Source organism: Otolemur garnettii, unplaced genomic scaffold (assembly GCF_000181295.1).
Source record: "Otolemur garnettii isolate 467f Iridium unplaced genomic scaffold, OtoGar3 scaffold00020, whole genome shotgun sequence".
Taxonomy (NCBI): domain Eukaryota; kingdom Metazoa; phylum Chordata; class Mammalia; order Primates; family Galagidae; genus Otolemur; species Otolemur garnettii.
In genome coordinates, this window is record NW_003852415.1 from 25,006,503 (window position 1) to 25,023,161 (window position 16,659).

Consider the following 16,659-nt stretch of genomic DNA (forward strand, 5'->3'; position numbering starts at 1 on the left):
AAGGAGGAAACCTGGCCCAAATGGGTATTTTCAAGTCCTTTGCCAGAAAACTAAGGGATAAAAGAATGTCCTCAAATCTGACAGGGAAGCCAGGGTGAACAACAGCAAGTGCTGATTTTGCTAGAAACTGGCTCTGGTGACACAGCAGCAAACTGTAGGGGACGCTTGTGACATGGAGCCAGAATGTCACAATCTTAGCCCACCAGTGGGGTAGTCACAAAATGGAGGCTGAACATTTCATGTGGAACCCATCTTATGAGTGCCCCCCCTTGAACTTCAGGTGACAGTGCTTTCCAGCCTGACCCTCTCCTACATGTTACATAAAGGAGGCAGTGCAGGCAGGCCTTGTCTTCTGTCACCAGACTCATTAAGGCAGCGGTTCTCCACCTGTGGGTGGCGACCCACAGGAACTGTATTAAAGGGCTGTGACATTAGGAAGGCTGAGAACCACTGCATTAAGGGGAAACAGGAATCCCACCTCAGACTCTGTGCAAGACATGCCATTTGTGAGCTCAAAATGCCCCCCCCCCCTTTCCCCAAACTTTCCTGTACCTGGAAGATCTTGATGCAGCTATTAAAGTACAATAGCTGCAAACTCCCTGGTGAAGCCAGACATGCACATTAATTAACATCCCCAGTATCAGTAATGTGAGGTAGGGAGTGAAGAAAACAATTCTCTTCTTAGACTCCACCAATCAATTTAAGGACTTCTGAAATCCCGTGCAGAGAATTTCCCACCCACTAATTATGTTTCTGGAAGGCTGCACCCTTAGCAGTGTTTATAGGCACATAAAACTCCATTTGGAAACCATCTTTTAAAAACCAAGTGACTTGGGAACCAAGTGCCCTGAACTCCATCCAAGTCAGTCTTGAGTGTGGTGTGTACCTCTCTCCCAAGTTAGGCTTGTCAACCTTTATGGCCCAGGACCTCCCTAAGACATCCCTGTGTGCAGTGTCACAGAGGGTTTCATGCTGCCCGAGGGACAGGGCAGAGATCTGCCTGGACCACAGACCCAACTGGACCAGGACCCTCACGCTTGGAAACCAAGCCAAGCTCTTACAAGTATTCCACAGAAACCGTATCATTCTCCCATTCTATGTCTGTGTGTTCTGTGGTGAAAAGGCAGTAGGTAGGCAGGACAGAAATTAAAAAGGAATTCTGCAAGTTCAGCCTCTCTTCGCTTTTAAAAACACTTGAAGGAGAACTTCTAAGGCTATTTTATTCCTCCAGGGTGTCTGGGTCATTCCCCTCTCCCAGTTCCCCACGTGGAGCCCCTGACTGGAGACCTTGGCAGGGCAAGGGTGCCTTCCTGAGGCCCCTGGCAGCCGGTTCTCACAGGAAGGCCCCAGCAACACCCCAGCCCTCCTTTCTGCATCCTCTCAGCTACTGGAGAACGCGCCCAGCTGCCTCAGAGGCCCCATTTCTGTCCTCAGCTTATTAGCTAATGTACTTGGGGAGCAGAAAGCCTTTCCTCAGACAGCCTCACAGGAGAGCCGGCCAGAAGCCACATTTACACTCCTCATTGCATCCTTTTTTGGACCTTGGTGGAATAAATAAGTAATAAATAAGAAGATAAATAAATGTCCCTTTCTGACACAGGAGCTAATAACACAAATGAAGTGCCACGTCCTACAAGGTCATAGATCTTCAAATTAAAGAGCGTTTCTGTACCCTTCACCTCAGCTTCAGCCACTCTAATTAATCGATTTATGGCTCACAGCTGCTCTGTTGCTCATGTTTTCAAGATAGACCACCTCCCTTCCCCCAATCTCTTTTTTCCTTTTCATTGCCTTGTGTAGCTCCAAAGGGCTTCCTATTTCTTGATCTGGTGGCTACACATTTTCTAGAAAGTTCTGTGCCTGGTGAGGAATGTAGGTACCAGAGGAAAATGCAGACAACTCCTAGGCAGGCCAGAAATGAAGATTGCTCTACTGCTGAAATGGCCAAATAATTTTATTTTTGTTTTTACTCAAAATGGCAGCTGCTGGGAATCATGTAGCTACATGTTCTAAAGGGCTCAGATGTTTCCACTTCTTGTTTTAAAAAAAAAAAAAAAAAGTGCTTCTAAAACTCTAACTTGGAGCAGTGTGTGGGAGGAAGTCACCTGTCCACAATTCACCATGAGGCAGGGAAGAGTGTCATTTCTTCATCGAGTTGGATTTCAGGGTCACTCGTCATGCCCACCCCCTGGGCCACCACTCTGGTTCCAAGACTTCCCTTTGCACAGTGCAGGACTTTCTGCAGGCCACAGTCACCCCAGGATCTGACAGCTTCCAAATTCATAAAAATCTCCCAACTCTCAAAGGCCTTCCCTAGACAACTCTCTTTCCCAATTCCCCCTTCCTTTTTTTAATAAAATGTTCATTTCCATATTATCATTTTGTGGTTATCTCTTGCCTAGAAGTAGCCCTGAGCATGGGGCTGCTGACTTTTAAAGAACCGAACAATGTCAAAAGTCTTTGAAGAACCACTTGGAACATTTTTCTATTTGAGAACTCACTAAATATTTTAAGGACATGGTAACGCAGTCTCAGACGGCTCATTTTTAAATGCAGCAGAAGACACTTGGTGAGTGGGCTGCTTCTGACTTAGGAATGGCCCACTCCCCTTCCCAGGACCACTTCTCAAACTCAGGGCCACCTGCCCACAGATAAGCTGGAAGCTGCACTGCAGCAAGAGGTGACAACTTCATGCTAGTGGCCCAGACAGGCTGCAGTAACTACTGAGATTCCAACCAATAGGTCAAAGCCTAGCTCATTAGAAGCGATTCACCTGACAGCATCAAACCTGGCCTACAGATCTAGAAACATCGGCTATCTTTTGCTCAATAAATCATACTTGGTGACTCAGAACCCAGGGTCCATGTCTTTCTTTACTTCCTTCTTTCTCCCTTTCTCAGACATTTTTAGTATCAATCAACAGAAACCCACACTGGATCTTCTTTGCTCTCCTGGCTCTAAAGAGACTCCCTGGATGTCTTTCTCAAATGCAAACCTCTCCTCGACATCTCTCCATTATGAGGCCCCTGGGCAGTAGCCTAGGTTCATCCCTCTACCTCAAGGTCCCCAGAAGGGTGAATACAGTCAAGTCACTTAACCTCTCTGGGCCTTGATTTCCTCACCAGAGAGGGCTGCAGAGACTGAACGAGATCCCGTATGCAGACACAGCCTATAAATCGCACCTGGCAAGGCAGGCGTTACGGTAGGTATTGGCACGTTTTGTTTTTCTATTACCCATCCTTAAACCTGACCTTGGATGTCACAGGGATGCCTTTCAGGATAAGTCTGGCAATAATGAAACCCTGGAGGAATTTTAATGCCACCTGCCTCACAAAGTAGAGGTTCTGGGGAAGTAGAAACATGCAAACCTTGAGGAAACATCATTTTTTTATTGTGATGTGTGGGAACCAACACACAACCGGACTCCTGCAATGAAATGTGACTTTTCCTCTGCAGTAGGATTTTTTATGAGCATTTAAATAATTGTTCCTCCTTATTATGGCAGCTATTCTAATAATACCAATAAAAGTATCAAGGATGTTCAATAAAAAAAAACACCTTTAATTGAATTATTATTCAATGTAAAGTCCATAATTGATAGCACAGGTCCTCCTAAGGCCAAGTGATACCAAATGGAAGAGGATTCCTGTGTGGGAGAACAGCAAGGAGACCCCCCTTTGGATTCAAGCAGGACTTGAGGTGATGTCTAGGGGTGTGAGTGTCACATGAAAACTGCATCTTGGTTCCACATGTCCCTATCCAGGTTACAAAGCATTTACTTATGTCCCTGTAACTCACCACAGCCTCTGAGGGAAGCCAGGGGAGGACCACATCCCTGCTGGCACCTGAGGAAATTGCCAGAAAGGTTGGGACCACACCTCTCCTCGGGCTTTCTGACCTCCTATCAGGGTACCAGCTGCCTCCCAGCACACTCCTCCCCATGCCAGGATTCATCATTCTCTCTCTACCTGTCAAGGCTTGTTTTACAACAAAAACAACCAGAAAAGGACTTCTCCTGCCACACTGTCTATGTCCTGTGAGTAAAGGGCTCTGACTATCCTTGTATATAACAGAGTCAGGGCCACCGTGGGCCTCAACCCTGGAGAGGCACAGCAGGCACCTTTCACAGAGCTAGTGAGCCCATGGAGTGCAAAACACACAGGGGACTAAAAGAACAGAGGCAGAGGTGGCTGAACCCAGGGGCAGGAGCTGGGTCCTAGGGTCCTCTGCAGCAGCTCCCTTCCCTTCTCCGGACTTCGGGCTGTCCAGCTCCCAAAGAGAGGGCTGGTTTCACCAGCCAACCACTCAGTCCTCCTCCAGAATATATGACTGCTAATGATAATCTCCTCAATTCTGAAATGATCATAATTATCAATGTTATCCCCTACGTATGTGTACTCTTTATTTGTTTAAAAACTAGTTTCCCTCTCATGATGTCAGAATATATCCACTGGCCACCCTGGAGCTCGTATGAGTTATTCCTGAACATGGCCATCTGCAAAACCAATAACCATCCCTGCTTGCTCCAAAAGCATTCTGTCAAACCTCTCCACAACAAAAGGCAGAATGGGAAATGATTACCACAGTGGTAACAAGAAACTGTTATGAAATCCTTACCAGCAGCGAATTCCTGAGCCAAGAACACCAAGGACCTCACAGATGCTCCCGACAACCCGAAGTAGCAACTGTTGTCATCATCACCATTTTACAGATGAGGAAACTGAGGGTAAGAAGAGATAAGAGGACCTGGCCAAGGCCACACAGCTGGTCGGTGGCAGCACCTGTGCTCATTATGTTATAATGTTAAAACTAGGTAGGAGTTGGGTTGGAGATAACTGTGTGTGCCTAGAATATTACCTTTCATTCCAGCCTGGGGAACTAATGAAAATATTGAGAAGTGTTGCTTTTGGCTAGAATTACAGTAACTCAATAAAATCATGCTGATTATCTCATGGAAAAGCAATAGATAGAAGTAATTTGGAATAGAAAAGTCTTTCAAAGCAAGTGATCCACGGATGATCATCCCTGGTGATAATGTACTGAGCCATTACCCCTATGCCAGTACTTATGGCAGACATTGCTAATCCATCCCTGCACTCTCACCCTAGGCTTTGGAATCCTAGTTAACACCCAGGCTCCAAACAGCCAAATAAAGTGTCCTGGCTGTTCCTGGATCCCAGCACAAGTAAGTCCGGTAAATGCAGGACCAGAAAAGATGGGGCTGAACGACTTGGTAGCACTGTGTGTCCTGCTGAAAACAGTGACTGCCTCTGCCTTTCATTCATTCATTGAACAAATAGGAGCTGGGGATTCTTTATCTGGTAGGTATTCTACAAGTAACAGGGAATACAGCTTATATTCCAGGGGGGACAGGGAACACCTGATAAGCCATTTAACTGTTCAGTGAAAATTATGAGTGATGCTAGGGAGAAGTTCAGAGTGCTGAGAGAGAGAAGACAAGGGCTTGGCTGGATGTGAGGGTGCAGAACCTACATCAGTGATTTTCAACCAGTGTTCTGTGAGAGGATCTTAGGTGTGTGGTGAAAATTTTTAAAGACTAATTAAATCATTTTCGAAAGAAGTTCAAAGCACAGAAAGTATGTTCTTTCTTTTTGATCAACATAATTTAAGTGTGCTGTGAAAGTTTAACTATGGGTTCAAGTGTACCATGAGATTAAAAAAAGTTGAAAAAACACTGACCTGCATGATACCAGGCCTTTTGCCCACATCCCTTCATTAAGTCTTCATAGTAGACTACAGTGACCATTTACAGAAGAAATAGAGGAGGCTCAGAGAAGTTAAGTTGTTCAAGAACACACTATTGGCCTTGCATTATTTATTTAAAATTCATCTCCGGCTCAGCGCCTGCGGCTCAAGTAGCTAAGGCACCAGCCACATACACCTAAGGTAGTGGGTTTGAATCCAGCCTGGGCCTGCCAAATAACAATGATGGCTGCAACAAAAAAACAGCTGGGTGTTGTGGTGGGCACCTGTGGTCCCAGCTAGTTGAGAGGCTGAGGCAAGAGACTCACTTGAGCCCAGGAGTTGGAGGTTGCTGTGAGCTGTGATGCCACAGCACTCTACCCACGGGGATAGCTTGAGGCTCTGTCTCAAAAAATAAATAAATAAATAAATAAAATTCATCTTCTAGATTCCAGGCTACCTAAGAACAGGGACCAGGCTAGTCTTGTCAACTTTGGTGTCAGGACACTTTGGCCAAGTTGCTGGACTTCACGGAGTTTCGGGTTCAGTACAGTGGGGGTCAGGGAGAGAAGATGTTAAGCTGTGGACACAGAGATTTGTAAAGCAGAGCAGAAACCACTGACTTGAGAGCACCTAGGGAGAAGGCAGCCAGACAAATCTGCACAGAGAGTGATGCTCACACCAGACAGAGAGAACTGGATGAGCCCAGGCTAAGGAGGGAAAAGCCCACGAGGCAGCGAGAGTTTTGTGAGCACCCTCGGCGTATGGGACAAGAAGCAGAAAGTAGGTCTGTCTGCTGCAGAATGAGGCAAGTGAGGGGAAATGGGAGACACAACCAGAGAGGCCACCGGCTCTCTGCAGGGACCTCCACGCAGGGCTGTTCTCACCCACACGTGCTCCCCCTCCTGACCCTCCTGATGCTAAGTGTGAAGAAGATGCCCTGCTCCCAGTGTACTTTCCCAGGGAAGAAAAGGAAGAGCAGCAGGACAACTGAAAGGCACAGTCCATCTACAACCCAGAAACAGTACAGAGACGGAAGACCTGAGAGCACCTTCCCAGCACCATTTATTTGCTCCTTCCTCTCTTCCTGCTTTTACGCCACAAATGCAGGATGTGTCCTCTCTGTGCCAGGCTCTGCCCTAAGCAGAAGGTCACAGAAATAAAAATTTGTTCTCCTGAAGCCCGAAGCCTAGAACGAGAGACTAATCACTCCAGGAATATCTAGGAAAGGTTCAAGCCACTCAGTCACTGATGAAGGGTGTGCCACATGGCATGGGACCCAGAAGGGGTGGAGACTGACAGCCTGGGAGGAACAGGAAAGACTCTCTGTGGAGGTACTCACCCTTACTGAGTTCAGAAGGCAGAAAAAAGTCTGCCGTGCAGAAAGCGGAGTACAAGGGGACCGCTGGCAGAGGACACTGCCTGCGTGAAGGACCCTAGATTCAAAGAGGGGAAGACTGAAGGTGGAATTGAAAAGGGGTCTTGAGACCCATCCAGGGAGGCTCTGAAAACATGCTGAGAAACTCTGCTATAAATTCTACCACAGTGAAAACTTTCGTATTAAAAAACATGAAAATCTGTAAGCCCACACAATCAAGGCCTACTCAAGTCAAAAACTGTTTGGTACAACAAAATCTCAATACAACAAAACAATGTAGGTAAACCTCTCAGAGAGATTTGTTTCCAACAGGGCACACCCTTCCCAAACTGTGAAACCATAGGTTTAAAGGAGTGAAAACTTAAAATCTAATCTATGAAGATCTGTTGTGTAGGAGGTGATCTTTTATATCACCCTCTGGAGCAGGAATTCAATTATTCCAGCAAGCCTCTTATCTGCATACCCTGGGCCTATGAATCTGCCTTCAGGAACAGGGTAGTCCAGGCTCTTAGTACAACAGAGAAATATGAAAACTGAACTATGTCAATAGGAACAATGCACCCTAGACTTCCCAAAACCCTCTCTATTTCAACCGCTTAATTCTGTGGTCAGACCAGGTGTGCATTTTCAGGCTCAGGAAACTGCCACCCAGCCCTGAAACACAGCAGAATCGCTGACCGCGGGCATCTCCGAGCAGGGTGAAAACAGTGGTATTCGTCAGTAATGTCGTAGACAGGCGGGAGGGCAAGATGCACAGAGATTTTACTCTTGGCAACTGATTTGCAGTACATTGTGAAATACTACAGCACATTCCTCAGAGTTGTTGCTCCGTCATCCCCCAACTTTGGTCAGACACTCAAATCCACTGGAAATAACATAGAACATGTTGTTGGATTCCCTTGAAATCTGCTTTCTGTAGACTTCCCTGGAAAGGGCCTACATTTCCCAGTGGGCTTTGGTGGGCTGACAGCTGAACTCATTTTGGTAGGTTTTGTTCCCCAGTACCTCATCTTGTCCAACATGGGAGTTTTCTGAAAGCATTCTAGAACTCTGGGGACAGAGTTGCATTCTCTTGCAAAGAATGTAAACGAGAAGCACAGAGCAAGACATCCTTAATGGACCAATAAAGAGGGAATTAGGAGGCCGGGTGCAGTGGCTCACGTCTGTAATCCTAGCTCTCTGGGAGGCAGAGGCAGGCGATTGTTTGAGCTCAGGAGTTCAAGACCAGCCTAAGCAAAAGCATCTCTACTAAAAATAGAAATAATTAGCTAGGCGTTGTGGCAGGCACCTGTAGCCCCAGCTACACAAGGGGCTGAGGCAGGAGGATCACTCGAGCCCACGAGTTTGAGGTTGCTGTGAGCTATGATGATATCGTGACACTCTGTACCCAGGGCAACAGAGCAACACTCCATTTTAAAAAGAAAGGGGCAGGGGCGCGATTAGAAAGTGTGCAGGCAAAAGAAGCCAGGAGTTAGCTGCAGATGTGAGAGACAGCACCGTACCTTGTGTGCCTGTGTTTCACACTCACACATAGGGTAGGTCTCAGGCTCCCCCCAGTCCCTTCAAGCTAAGCCTCCCTTCTCCATAATTCACCACTTCCTTCTCGAAGCAAGCCTCCATCCTTCCTTTCCTTAAATCCACAAAAATCTCTACATTCCACCCCAAGAAGTGTGGCAGGAGCAGTAAATCTCCTTTTAATGGAGTGTACGTTTAGCTCCGAGGAGATAATTGACATTATGGAGAGCCTCAACGCAGAGTTATATAGGTTAGCTAATGCAGAGGGGACTCATTACCAACGCACCACAAACAAGTCATAATATATGTATATTGTTCTGAGTGGTGTTAGAGCAAAAGTGTTCCGGTCCGCGGGGATTGATAAAGCACAAGAAAACAGCAGATATGCACTTGTAAATTTGTCTCATTTGTCTCTGAAGTTAAAGGTTATTCCCTTGTTCTGAATTTGTAATAAAAACATGCTAGCCCAGGGTTTGTGGAGAATGTTTGAATATTTAAATTGTGTATAATGATAGGCAATTATAGGGTAAAAACTGGACCTTATGAATGGGGGAGCACTGTTTGGATCACTGAGTGTTTTCCCACTGACAACTCTTTCATCTTGAATGCATTTTGCAAGTCATTTCCCTGCAAAGGGGTTCAGGGAGCATTACCAGGGCCCATGGCCACCAACCAGTGCCCAGACAAGTGTGGGTTTGCCTGGGTCGGTGAGTTCTTTTCCTTTTCCTTTCCTTTCCTCTCCTTTCCTTTTCCTCTCTCTTTTTTAGTTTTGCTTCCTTAAATGTGCATTGTGCATCTCTCCAACCAAGGACAGAGGCTACAGCAGCGGCAGAGGCAATGGCCCTTCTTCCCCCAGCTGCTCAGCACTTCTGTGTCATTGGTGGGGGGGTGAGGCCGGCATAGGAGAGGCCTGTGGGGTGGAGTGTGAATTTCCGCTGCCCTCCCCATGGGCGCCTTTCTCCGCACCCTCTCCCAGGGAGGGCAGGGTGCTGGCAGGGAGCCCCAGCTGTGCTGGGCCCGCTGGGGTGGGGGTGGCGCTGTGGCTCCTGCGGCTGGAGCCCAGGTGCCCGCCTGGCCGAGGCTGCCGTCAGCCCAGGTTAACCAACTGCAGTGCTAGAGTAACTCCAGCCAGCTTGTCACCAAGCACAAAAGTCATCAGCCAGTGAATGTTCTTTTCTGCACCACAATTAAGACGAATCAATACGACGTGCCACAAATGGTATTTTACTCTCAATAAGAACTCGAGCTGAGTTTATTCAGAATATTTTAGCGCTTCCCCGGGGGATTTTGGGCCGACGCAGATGGCAAATAAAGTACTCAGCCTAAGGCTACAGCACATTATGGTAATTCTAATGTCAGATGTACTTTAATATACAGCTCTATTTAATCACCCCATTATTTCACATTTCCATATGAAAAACCTGCGGCACTTCTGCGGCACTTCGCCTCTGCCACAGTGCCAAGCTTCCTCCAGCCCGCTGCCGGCAGCCGGGGATGTGGTCATCCTCGCCAGGCACAGCCTGACGGTGTCAAAGTTTCTGGGGGCCCGGAAGCATGCCTGAGCTGCCTGGTGCGATTACAAAATCAGAGGCCTGGGAGATGTATCAAACATCACCATGGAAGGTCACAGAAAAGAGAAAGTACACATCCCCACCCACACACAACAATGCAGGGGTGTGTGTGTGTGTCCATGTGGTCATACACATGCACACATGGGGGTGGACTAATGTCAAGGAGCAATCGCGCCCATGCTCCTAACACCAACAATCCCAGCACAGCAGCTCTCTCACTACCACTAGGCCCAACCGTGGCACCAGCTCCAGCCTGTGACCAACAGTGTCCGTGCCAGCTGGCTCTCACAGTATTGCCCACCCACCCCACAAGGGCAAGATGAAAGTGTAACTGAAACCAAGGGGCAGGAAGAAATGCACAGCAGCATGGGAGGCTGGGCTGGTGGCAAAGGAGGTGGAGAGTGTGGGGGGAGGGGCTGGGGAGCTGCGGCCCTAACTGTATTGTCTGGAACCTATGATGGTCCTGTCCAGATGAAGGGACACTAGAGAACCCCAAGCTTAAAGGCCCAGGCCCCAGGAGAGGTAGAATTCTATGAATTCTAAGTGGCCGGAGCACCTTAAGGCTGGCCAGGCAGTCAGCTGGCAGAGAGAGAGAGATGCAGAAGCATGGGTGTTGGCTGAGCCCAGGAAATTATTCTTACACAATCATGGGGCATTCCAAGGAAGCCCAGCACAAGACCCACTGACCACCCAATTCTAGATTTCTCAAAGATGGGTTTGCTGATGGATGCAATGACATCTGGCACCTGACCCTACTGGGAGTTCCTGTAATGAGTCAACATTTAAAGCCACATAACATGATTCTTGTAAATGGTTACAGCATATGTCATTTAAACAAGGCACTTGCCTGTAAGCTGACTATGTCTGGGGAGGTGGGGAGGGAGGGAGGAAGAAGGGCATTAAAACTGAAAAAGTTCCAGAGCACATTGCCAAAGTCACTGGCAAATTCCTCAAAAGTGCTCCGTCACCAATAAAACTATCAGTAACTAATTCTAGCAGACTTGTCTTATAAGCTCAGCACAGGAAATTTTTTAAAGGAAAACTGTTTGAGTGCTCAAAGGTACAGATATCGGACCTAGCTAACCATTCCAACTCCTACAGGTAGGACTGTGAAGGGATAGCTCACCACCCTGACTCCTGCTGCCCTCACTGGTCATAGGGTCATCCTGTGACTTCTTTCTAAAATATATTTGAGGTACTGGCTGAGGTGGTGGTAGCTCATAGTCCTAGCTACTTGAAAGGTTAAGACAGGAGGATCACAAGTTAGAGGCCAGCCCAGGCAAAACAGCAAGACCTCTATCTTCAAAAAAAAAAAAAAAAAAAAAAAGTAAAATATTTAAAAAATACATATTTTGGAGGTAAAATGCAACAGTGGGAATTCATTCCTAATTTCCAAAGCCTTTGATTCCACCCTATTATTGGTTATTCTTAAACCTAAAGAATAAATACTAATATTCGCCAGGCTTTTTTTCTGGGTTGTTACCAGTTTGGAAAAACAGGGTAGGCCAGTGGTTCTCAACTGAGGGCTATTTTGCCTCTCTAGGGGAATTCTGGTGGTATCTGAAGACATTTTTTATTTTCAAGACTGAGGGGGCTCAGGGTACTACTGGCATCTAGTGGGGAGAGACCAGGGACAGTTATAGCTACAATGAGACAGCCCCACAACAGAGAATGATTCAGCCTCAAATCTCAACTGTCCTGAGAGTGGGCAGCCCTGCGCTAGACTCTTCAGATTAAATGCTGGCTTCCTTATGGACACTGCCCCTAAATCTAACAAAACACACTGAAAGGAAAATACAGGGACTAGGGAGTAAGAAAGAAAGTCTGAGAAGAGAGAAGAAAGAGGTGGCGAGAACTGTAGAGACAGAGGAGGAGGGGCCCCCAGCATCTACTTGTTGCCAATAACTGAACTGTGGAATCCCCGTCAATTTCATCATTGTTGAAATCATTTGAATTCCTGAGTTGCCCGAAGCCTCCCATTCCCGGGCACCCAGGGAGCTCCCTGCCTTGAGAAGGGGAGTGGCAGCCTGAACCAGCAGAGGGAACACATAGGGGCACTGCATTTGCCAGCAACCCCCTACCCGTTCCCCCCCCCCCCAAGCCTGCCACTAAAAAACCCTCCCGGTGGCAGACACCTCCCTCCAGAGCTGGGCCCAGCCACTAGAGCCAGGCTGTCAGGGGCTGCCCTAGATTCAGTGGCTCAGCTGTGAGCCCTGCAACAGCGGCTGCAGGAGATGAAAACCCAAATATACTTCCTGAAGTCAAAGAGATAAAAATACAATTTCTGCTGCGTACACTGCGCTTTCACATTGCAGCAACACTTGTGTGTGGAGGGGGAGGGGGGATGACCACACAAGCTTAAGCAATTTTTTTTTTAAACACGATCCAGAGAGATTACATAAAAAGTACAATTAAGGGACGCTCAGAATCCCGAGGCCTTCAAGAACGTGCTGCCTCTGGAATATTTTTAGAACAATCACTGAAGTGATTCTTCTTAGTTGTAGAAACACTCCAAATCAGAAAGTCAATTTTTCCTCTATTTGCAGAAGTGAGCTGGCTCCACTGGACGGAATGCGTGTGTTTTGCTTGGCGGCTGTTCATAATACTGTCTTGGCAGCGTTTCCTTGGAGCGCGCACAGTGAACCTGGCTCTCGCATACAGTAGCACTTTCATTTTAAGCGCCCCAGCCACGCTTCCCTAATAACAGCCTGGGAACTGCAAAACCCCTGTAAGCCCAGCCCTTTAAATGGGGAACAGAGCAGGGCTTTCGGGGCCCTGCTTGCCACAATAGCGACTGTGAACTGGGGCTGGTGCTTTCAATCAAGAAACGTGTCTCTTGTTAAAAAGGCAGAAAATAAAACAATGCCGGCACGTTCTGGGGACAGCAGCATGCTACCTTTCACCTCGCCCTGGCCACACACACAGGCCCACCCCTGGCCGGCTGCTTCTACCCTCTTGCCACCCTGTCAGGCACCAGGTGTGTCCAGGCCCACTGAAGTTTTGATGGGAAGGAACACAACTACTTTGGAATCCCTCTGGAGCTGTGGCCTGGAAAGATCCAATTCTCCTGCTTCCTAGCTAGCCTTGGCTGAACATGAATGAGCAAGCTCAACTCGGAGCTCTGGGTTCCTTATCCACAAATGCGGATAATACCTATATGGAGGATGATGGGAAGATTCCAGAGCATGCATGTAAAAAGGTTTGCATCTGGCTTATGTCCAACGGAGGAAGCTGTTTTATGGCAAGAAAGTAAATGAGTGAATGAATGACTGAGTGAACAAGTGAATGGGTGAAGGAATGAGTGAACAAATGAGTGAATGTATGAATGACTGAGTGAACAAATGGATGAATGAATAAATGAGTGAAAGACAGCAGAACAGGGCTGGGAGAGACAAAAAGGAGATCATCACTGATGACCAAATCCTTCTCCTTCGCTGTCAGCAGCCATGGCTGGCCCTCCCATCGGGGAGCTGTCAATCAAAAAGGGGACTTCCAGGTACAATTTCCGCCCCTCCCTGGCATCAAGAAATGTAGTTATTTTGGCCTCTTAGAACTAGCTCATCACCACTGTCTCTGTTTCACACGTTCCTCTTTCTTTCTCTCTGTGTTGTTTACAAAGGTTTCATTATGTTTTCAACTAATCAGAAAGCCCCGCTAATACACAATTAACATGTGATTATAAAAAAAAATTAAAATAGCTTCCAGAAGAAGGAAATGTAATTAAGTAGAGAATGCTTTTCAATAAGTGCTTGCTTTAACCCATTGTCAGAACACAGTCTACGTTTCGTCCACAATGCCTGGAACAGATGCCAAGGGCAGAATGTTAAAAGGAAGTAGAAAAAAAGGGACATTATTTTCTGAGGGAATAATAGCCATCAACTTGGCACAACATGCCAGAGAACTCAGATTCCAGCTGCAAAGGGGTGAACTCCTCCCGTCCTCTTACCACTTTTTTCTGTGAAAATGTTTCCCTTCTTAAAAAAAAATAATAATAAAGTAAAATAAATGATTAAACCCAAATCTAAGATAATAAGTGTAACTAAGTGGAGAAACAATAGTCAAACACACACATGTATACTGTCAACAGAAGTTCTAGTCCAGACCTCGAAGGGAGTTTGACATAACTGCTTTTTAATCAAGTCTGTGATAACTCTGTTTCAAATCATTTTGGGTTAAATTTCAGGAGGAAATCTGTCTTTTAAAAACCCCAGATCTAAATGGATTTTTTTAGATTTATGCTCAAGCAGCAGACTGGTACATCAGGAGGATTTTGTTAATTTCCCTGCAGCCATCCCATATCAATCCTTAGGCCAATGAGTTCTAGCCATTTCATCTACCAATGCTCGTCACTGTGAATAGGGGCGCTAGAGGTTTGCGTGGTTTCTGCCAATCAAAAAGGCAAATGGCAGATGCAACGATTTTCAAGGAAATGGGAATTTTGTGAGGGACGTATACTTTCTCATACACAAAACATCTGGTTTTCACAATTATCCCAAACATGGTGAAGAAGCAGCAAAATCAGATAGCTGAGGGCTGGTGGCAGGGCACCACCTGGGGATGAAGCAAACATTGCTGTCCCCACCCTGTCCCCCAGCAGAAGAGCTAACAGTCTGTGAACAGCCAAAGCCCTTTCTGTGGTCCACTGGCTTGGAAAACATACACAGGTATGATATGACAGGTCTTTTAAGGAGTGAGGGCTTCTGGACAAACCTTCCACACTGGTGGCAGGTGGACATGACCAGCTCTCTGTCCTTCCGGGCTTCTGCCCTCAGGCCACTTAGAACCCCATCCAAGGTTGCTCCTTGCACCTTGAGCAAAGGACCCAACACTACAGTTTTCTTTTTTCTTTGTGGCCGGGGCCAGGTTTGAACCCACCACCTCCAGTGTATGGGGCCGGCGCCCTCCTCCTTGTACACTACAGTTTTCTATTCCAAACAACTCAAAGTCGTTAGCTGGGCATCTCTAGGCAAGGTACTTAACTTCTCTGAATCTATCAGTCTATAAAACAACCCCCAGGGAAGTTAATATTCTCCCTGTCATTTAGGAAAGAAAAGTGAGATTCAAAGAGATTCCCTGGCTGGCCCAACATGAGGGCATCGGGACCCAGGCCTGGATGACTGGTCTCAACCATGGAGCAGACCTCCTTAGATGAGAACAACCCCAAGGAAACAGACAGGCCCACACCACAGGCACCTGCTCAGCAGGGCTGTGAATGAGTGAATGAGTGTAGCCTGTGTCAGCACCATTCTACCGAAGTTCCTAAGTGAGGACACAAAGTAGGCTCAGAGCACAGTGTGTTTGCTGAAAGCAGCCCAAATTACAAAGTACAGGGCAGACCGCACGAAGCCACCACAGCCAGCCAGCCAGCCCTGGTGCCTTCCACCAAGTCTCCTTAGCTCTCAGAAACCCCTCCCCAAAGTGCACAAGGGGGAAACTGAGGTTTCCTGGTGCCTAGAACGGCATTCCCAAGCTCTAACAGCTCAAGTATGATGCTGGGGCAGGAACTCGAGTCTTCAGGATCCTCTTCTGCACAGGTGGGAAGAGAACTGAAAAGCACCTAAAAGGACACATCCACACAGTGAGCAACCCGGGCTTCCTGACCTGCACTTCTGAGTCCCACTTGGCAAACTCACCACCAACACCGACATGGTGGCCATCATGACCCTGGGCAAAAAACAAAGGGAAGCTACCAATGGTTCCCCAATATTCCCCAGCCCCCCTCTCATTTCACAGATGAGACCAGAAGGCAGAGTGCAAATGGCATGCCCAGTGATCTATCCTGACCCCACCTTGCAGCCAGGACACTTCCCTGGGCTCAGTACCCCCCAAAACAATGGCCCAAGCACTTCCTGAGTGCCTCAGAAAGTCTTCACTAACCCCTATGAGGCTTGAATTCTAGATGGACGATACAAGCTCAGAGAGGTAAAGCAACCTGCCTGAGGCCACACAGCTCACAGCAAATAAATTTTTCCTTGAGATAGCATCCTGCACCCCAGGAGGACAGGCCTCCCCGGGGTAGGAGCCTCATCTTAGGCATCTCTATGTCCCTTAACCACCCAGCACCATCTAACTCCTAGTAAGTGCTCAACCAACACCTGCTGGACTGAAGTGGCCCTCCCACCCGCTGCCCAGAAGAGCTGTTAAAATTCTGTAGCTGGCGCCCGCCCCTCGCGTCTGCCTGGCGCAGCAAGAACTGACAATTCTTCCTAGATAAATATCTGGAAAGAAGTCGGGAAACAATTAAAACTAGAAGCTAATAAATGATGAAGAAGCCCATGAGCCAAGTCCTGGCCCACTTCCCAGTCTTCATTCATGCGTCAAAAAAACCCCAGGGTCCGAGGCTTGGAGAGGGCAGCTGGGCAGTAGGGCTGTCCGGCATAGTATAAATGGGAATTAGATATGATCAAATGTACTCACTGCATTCCCAACAGCAGACACTATCTCCCAATGCCACCCCCTACCCCCGCCCGAATCTCCCCAGCCAAGCCCCCT

The 16,659-nt window shown here is 47.4% G+C and overlaps 1 protein-coding gene across 4 annotated transcripts in view; it reads right to left on the bottom strand.

Annotated features, from left to right (window-relative positions):
- BCL11B (B cell CLL/lymphoma 11B) overlaps nucleotides 1–16,659 on the bottom strand; it is a 94,412-nt gene that overhangs the window by 7,798 nt on the left and 69,955 nt on the right. The window lies entirely within an intron of this gene.